Source organism: Triticum aestivum, chromosome 5D, assembly GCF_018294505.1.
Source record: "Triticum aestivum cultivar Chinese Spring chromosome 5D, IWGSC CS RefSeq v2.1, whole genome shotgun sequence".
Classification (NCBI taxonomy): domain Eukaryota; kingdom Viridiplantae; phylum Streptophyta; class Magnoliopsida; order Poales; family Poaceae; genus Triticum; species Triticum aestivum.
This window is the reverse complement of record NC_057808.1, coordinates 499,885,124-499,892,227: the sequence shown is the minus strand read 5'-3', so window position 1 is coordinate 499,892,227 and position 7,104 is coordinate 499,885,124. Positions and strand designations below refer to the sequence as shown.

Below are 7,104 nucleotides of genomic sequence, written 5' to 3'. Positions count from 1 at the left end.
ACCACATTAGTATAGTCGAAGGCTAAGTTGTGTCCTTACCGCTGTTCACAACTGAACTCTTAAGATTTCAGAAATGACATGTCAAGCACAGGGTATAGAGCTCCGAAGAGTATTCTCCTTCCGTCATCGGTTGCTAAATCAGTAACGCCCAGCGTTGTGTGCGATGGAGCCCTTACCGCTGTTCACAGCTGAACTCTTTATTTTATTTTAATCCTTCAGATTTGTCGGGTCAGGGATCCTTCAGTTTTGTTGGATCAGGAAGTAAGAGCACCGGGACTTCAAGGACGATGGAGATTGTCGAAGGCTAAGTTGCAGAGTGCATGGGCAGCAGTACCAGAGCAAGAACCTCGCGCGTGACGGAGCTGCTGTGGTAGAGAAGCAAAACTCAACGACTAACTCTACAAGCTCTGGTCGCTTTCTTAAACATCACTAACGTAATCATATCTCACTCCATTATGCAAATCTTATTTCTGTTTTTTTGATTCCATTTCAGTACTTGTACCTTTTTACAATGCATTTAGTGCATATGAATGAAGTATATTGATTTATCTTCTACCTATGGTTTTCTTTGCTTTATTGGTGCTCAACGTTTTTGACATGTTGGCATGCATATTACTAAATTTGGTCAAGCAACCCGCCAACAGATACAAAGAAGGTGAGTTTATAATGTGTAATACCCGTTTCCTTTTTCTTTTTATCCTGCAATGTGCAATACTTAAATGAAATTCAGTTATTGATGTTTGTTTTATGCGGTTGAAAAAAGAATCTCAAATTTGGTGATCCTATGTTGCTGGTTTGATTATGATAAATGCTTGTTGAAATGAGCCAACTGATTTTTTTTTCTGCTGTATGTCACCCTTGTGTGACGAAAGTTATATTGTCTAAGGGACGACTTAATTGATTATAGTTCTCTTTATCCCTGAAAGGTACTATGCAACAATACAAAATTGCTTTTGTTTGCAGGGTTATATGTCTTCTGATCATCTTGATGGCATATATGAGGACCTGCAATACTGAACCTGGAAGTTAGTCATTGAGGCAATGGTCATGGTAGTGATATCTACTGCCAGAACATAAACGTTTGGCCCTCCTTGTTGCCACGAAGGATTATGATCAACTGGACTTGCAGAACTAGTTAATGGCATGATGCTGGCAGTAGTAATGGAGGGTTGTGATTTCTGGATGGTAAATTCTGAATTGGAAATGATATTTTCTAATGTATTCATACAGTTAGATAAGTATCATATTAGATTTTCTTCTCTTACCTGGAACGTCTGCCATGTAAAGCATGCTTCCCTTTGATTTGCTGTTGTGCTAGGAATAGGACGGATTGGCTTCCTCTTCTCATGAAACACACTGACACAAAGTTTCTGGTTTCTGACGTACAAGGATTATGTACTATGAACAAATATTGCAATGTTCATTAGTAGTACTGTTTGTTGAAGCGATGCCTCTGCCACAGGTATGAAATTATCGTTGGGCCTTCAACTATTTTTATTTGATGTATATGCTTCCAAACACTACTTGTTCCAGTACTACATACTGGACAAAAACAATTTCCTTATATGCTAGAACACGGCATGGCTAATTAGTAATTGCACTACATTCCTAATAACTTCTAAACTTTTGGGAGGCATGGCAATGTTCTTCAACCATGATTAAGTTCATATATAATTAGACACTTCAAAAAGAATGTCCTGTGACACAACTCACCTTGGTAACTATGCTACAAAGTGTCCGAACCTGCATTTTATATCAGGATGATAAAATTTCACCAATCTATCATCGTTCACACTAAATTGAACTTGGGAGTGTTAAAAACCGCCGTCACTAATTTAGCTAACCGCTCACCAGTAGGTAATCTAGCTAATCGCTCACCAAGTAAGTAATCTTTAATATGAAGTTGTATATTGACTGTAGGACAATAACAACCAAGTTTTCAACAGCTGCAAATATTGAAATGCTGCTAATTTAAGAATTGAAGAGATTGCCTTTTCATTTTGTAAAATCTTCCTATTCCATTGTGCCATCTCAAGTGACCAAGCATGATCTTTAATTTGCCATGTATGATGCAGCGGAGCCATTTTATTAAGCTGGCATTAGTAGTTTTGCATTACATGATTTGTGTGCAAGTTTGAACGTCTGTCGAATAATATTAATATTAAGTTTATAATACTGAAACAGTCCGTTATTGTTGTTATCTTCTTGGGAATACTTGAGAAGGCGCGACGAGGAAGGTGGGGACACGCCATGGCAGAGGCCAGTGCAGAACCTACATGTAAGCCGTGGGGTCAGGTAACCCATAGCTTTTTTATAGCACCCCTTTGTTTTTCTAAATTTTACGCATTAGTCCTTGTAACTTGAGAAGATTGACCCCACAGATTTCTAATGTCCCCACAGGGTATTCTTGCTGGCACAACCGCTGGTAGAGGCGCGTGGTTGACAGGAGGAGCCGCGGAGGCATGACGGTGGACATGTGGATGTTATCGTGGCATTGACACATTTCGCTCTACCAACACTGCATACAAACGTGACTGAATGTTATCGTGGCTTAGATGCCCTATCAAATTCTTGCTTGACTTCTTGGTTTTGTATGCTTGGATGTATGTTTCAGTTCCTACATGGTATTTCTCATGTGGAGTTGAAACCACATTTGGTTGGTCCAATAGCAAATAATCATATGTTTCACTCTGAAATCATAGTGCATATAGTGATGTTACGTTCTTGTGCAAATTACTGCACACATATACATGGAGTTACCTGAAAAGGTCTCACACTTGGGCTCCTGCAAGTAACACTATCACTCGCTTGTAGAGTTTGCAAGTGGTGATAATTGTCATACTACTAGGTAACAGCCTAACTCGAATCAGCCTTGACCTTGTATAATATAGATAGTCGTCCATACCGTCGATGTCTTCGGAGCCATAGTCAAATACGTCGGTTAAGACATCGACGGTGGCTATAAAGTGGGTAGCGGGTGGGAAGCAAAATTCCTCGTCATCCGCCTCTAGCTCGAACCGAACGTAGTTCGGTCGTGAGTCTTCTTCCAAGGACAATTTCTTCAAAGAGTTTAGTACGTCACCCCAAGGCGAATGCTGGAAGATGTCTGCGGCGCCAAATTTGAAAATCGATAACCGATCCAGCTCGGTGTCCGCAAGCGCATCCAGTCCGGAACGTATGGCCGGATACGAGTCCGGAGTTCCATTGACGCAAGCATCGCAGGATGTCGAATCCGTGTGCGGCTCCAACGCCGTAGGCTTTGTGTCCTCGGAGGGCATGGCCTTCTCCGGTTCTGGAGCCGTTGCAGCAACAGGATCCATCTCCTGGACGTAGTCCGATAACTGATGTAAGTCATATTCGTCGGAGCACGGGGAAGCAACCGCCGCGGTTTCGAATCCATTGAAGATCAAGTCTCCACGGATATCCGCGACGTAGTTTAGGATCCCAAATCTGACCTGGTGGCCAGGGGCGTAGCTATCGATCTGCTCCAGATGGCCAAGCGAGTTGGCCCGCAGTACAAAGCCGCCGAACACCAAGATTTGTCCGGGGAGGAAGGTCTCTCCCCGGACGGCGTCAACAATGACGATCGAAGGGGCCATCGAATCCTTTCGTCGACGGCACAGTGGAACTCTCAATGAAAGCACCAGTGTCGGTGTCAAAACCGGCGGATCTCGGGTAGGGGGTCCCGAACTGTGCGTCTAGGATCGATGGTAACAGGAGACGGGGGACACAATGTTTACCCAGGTTCGGGCCCTCTCTATGGAGGTAATACCCTACTTCCTGCTTGATTGATCTTGATGAATATGAGTGTTACAAGAGTTGATCTACCACGAGATCGTAATGGATAAACCCTAGAAGTCTAGCCTATGAGTATATGGTAATGAATCTGTCCTATCCGGACTATACTCTCCGGTTTATATAGACATCGGAGAGATCTAGGGTTACATGGAGTCAGTTACATTAAGGAGGGAATCTTCATAATCGATCGCCTAGCTTGCCTTCCACGCCAAGTAGAGTCCAATTCGGACAAGGGTGTAGTCTTCGGTCTTCAAAGCCCATAAGTCCGGCCCAATGAGTAACAGGCCGGACGCCCGAGGACCCCTTAGTCCAGGACTCCCTCACCAGGCGCGCCCTGGTGGGTTGTGCCCACCTCTGGTGCCCACCTTGGGTGCCCCACGGACTGCCTCTTTGCTCTATAAATACCCCAATATTCCAGAAACCGTAGGGGAGTCAACGAAAATCAATTCCGGCCGCCGCAGAGTCCAGTACCACCAGATCCAATCTAGACATCATCACGGAGGGGTTCACCATTTCCATTGGTGCCTCTCCGATGATGCGTGAGTAGTTCTTTGTAGACCTTCGGGTCCGTAGTTAGTAGCTAGATGGCTTCCTCTCTCTCGTTTGATTCTCAATACAATGGTCTCTTCGAGATCCATATGATGTAACTCTTTTTGCGGTGTGTTTGTTGGGATCGGATGAACTTTGAGTTTATGATCAGATCTATCTTTTTATATCCATGGAAGTTATTTGAGTTTCTTTGATCTCTTATATGCATGATTGCTTATAGCCTCGTATTTCTTCTCCGGTATATGGGTTTTGTTTGGCCAACTTGATCTATTTATCTTGTAATGGGAAGAGGTGCTTTGTAGTGGGTTCAATCTTACGGTGCTTGATCCCACTGACAAAAGGGGAACCGACACGTATGTTTCGATGCTACTAAGGATAAAACGATGGGGTCTCCACATAGATAGATCTTGTCTACATCATGCCATTGTTCTTATTGCATTACTCCGTTTCCCCATGAACTTAGTACACTAGATGCATACTGGATAGCGGTCGATGTGTGGAGTAATAGTAGTAGATGCAGGCAGGAGTCGGTCTACTAATCTTGGACGTGATGCCTATTTAATGATCATTGCCTGGATATCGTCATGATTATTTGAAGTTCTATCAATTACCCAATAGTAATTTGTTAACCCACCGTTTGCTATTTTTCTCGAGAGAAGCCACTAGTGAAACCTACAGCCCCCGGGTCTCTTTCTCATATTATTTGCCTTTGCGATCTACTTTTCATTTGCTTTTATTTTTAGATCTATTAAACAAAAATACAAAAATACCTTACTGCAATTTATTCTTATTTATTTTATTGGGATTTTTATTTCTGTGCCCCTGGTTCCTTAGCTCTACTCATTCATCCCCGCGCTCTTAACTTTTGCTCACTTTTCCCCACTCCCTTGCCAGAAACCCTCATAACTGGGCACAACGGACGTTGTCGTCGGGTCAAAGGCTTTGACTGTTAGCTGACGAGTGGGGCCGCGTATACGTGGGTGCATGCAAGACCGCGGTCGTGGGGTAGCACATCTTATAAAGAGGGCAACCACCTCCATCGCCCCTACCATTTCCCCCAAATCCCCTCGCTGCGGCCAACGCATTTGGGTCGGCTCGTGCGCCCAACGCTGGCCCGACCCATTTTAACGGGGCCGACAAAAAAAATTGTGCATGCATATTTGAAATAAAAACAACTTAATTAAACATTAAAGCCGGCCTTAGGAAAGCCGGCGAGAGTCCACGCGTCCACATTAGCATTAAAAGAAATTAAAAACAACCTAACTACGAGGCGGCGCGCTGCCCAGCACGCCCTAGGCGTCGTCTCGTCGTCGTCCTCGGGGTGGGTGAGGTCGATGAGCGTCGGCGCATGGCCGGCCCAGGGGAACGCCGTGTTCCAGGCGGCGGCGATGTGGGCCGCGGGCAGCTGTTCCGGCGGGGGCAGTGCCGACACGGGGGGCTGTGCGGCCGCCTGTGCAGCCGCGGCTTGGCGCGCCTCCTCCTCAACCTCGCGCGCCTCCTCCTCGAGATCGCGCTCGAGCATCTCCTCGTACTCGCCACGAGGGCGCTCCTCGGAGAGCCGTCGCTCGCGCCACATCTCGAGGTACACCGCCTCCTGCTCCGGGGTCGCCCCCATCCAAACCGGTGGCGCGGACACCCACTCGCGCACCACTCCCGTCCAGGAGAAGCACGCGATGGGCTCCGGCTCCGGCTCGGGCTCCGGCTGCGGCTCCGGGTCGGCCTTGACGAGCCGTCGGGGAGGGGACGGCGGGGCCACCGGCGGCACGATGCAATCGCCGACCGCGGAGAGGGCGAGGGCCTGCACCATGGCCGCCTCGTAGCGAGCCTCCTCTTCCTCCACCGCCTCCACCCTGCGCCGCTCGTCCTCCTCGCTCTCGCGGTAGACTGCCTCAAGGGCTGCCTGGTAGGTGGCCTCCATCGCCTGGTCTCCCTCCCAGACGACGAGCAGGGGCGGCGGCACGCTGCGGTCGACCTCCCGCACGCCGCGTCGCCTCGCCTCCTCATGCTCGAAGGCGAACCACCTCGCCCAGTTAGGCGAGTCGGTGGTGTAGGTGGCGTCGCGGCGCTGCTTTGGCCTCAGCATTGCCCGCCGGCGCCGCACCTCCTCCACGTGCGCCCTAGTCGACCGCGGCGCCGCCGACACTGGGATCCTCTCTGGATCCAGATGTCAGTCGTGCGGCAGGGTGACGTCGGGGTACGGCAGAGGGACGCGGTGCTGCCAGTGCCACTCTGCCTGGTGCCTTGGCACACTCACTCGCACCCTCTGCCGGCTAGCCAGCGCCGGCGGAGGCGATACGAACTCAGAGGGGAAAGGGACGGCGGGGGCCTTGCCCTTGGACTTGCTGCTGCCGGCGCCGGAGAAGAGCCCCATTTGGCTAGGGTTGTCTAGGGTTTTTGCTAGGGTTTGCCGGCGACGGGGGAGCGAGCGTGCCTAGATGAGGACGACGAGTTGGATGAGGATGGCCCCGCCGCACGGTCGGCTTAAAAAAGGGCGACCGCCGTCGCTGACGCGTGGGCCCGTGGTCATAAATTAAGCTGACCGGGAGTGGGCGGCCGCCAGGTGGGGACGCGGCGGACAGCGTGAAGGCGTGGGTGGCGTCCGTTCGACGTCCGCGCCGACGCATTTGGGGCGCAAATTTGAAGTGATTTAAAGGAGGTCAAATAAATTTGAATTTGAGAAAATGTGCTCCAAATGAGCTCCCAGGCTAGGGTAAACAGCCCATTTGTAATCAAGTTTTATTTGAACCTACTCTAAAT

At 48.7% G+C, this 7,104-nt stretch overlaps 1 long non-coding RNA gene across 7 annotated transcripts in view; it reads left to right on the top strand.

Moving 5' to 3' along the window:
• The window catches only part of LOC123123197 (uncharacterized), a 5,144-nt gene extending 2,448 nt beyond the window's left edge, over positions 1-2,696 (top strand). For 3 of the 7 annotated variants that reach the window (XR_006460545.1, XR_006460546.1, XR_006460544.1), the window contains 5 exons: positions 220-655; positions 964-1,185; positions 1,319-1,462; positions 2,224-2,295; positions 2,401-2,696. This is a non-coding gene — a long non-coding RNA (uncharacterized lncRNA). Of the gene's footprint in view, positions 1-219; positions 656-963; positions 1,186-1,318; positions 1,463-2,184; positions 2,296-2,400 lie in introns of all 7 variants that reach the window. The other 4 variants (XR_006460543.1, XR_006460549.1, XR_006460547.1 and 1 more) reach the window with 4 other exon arrangements.
• Positions 2,697-7,104: the final 4,408 nt, after the last annotated feature.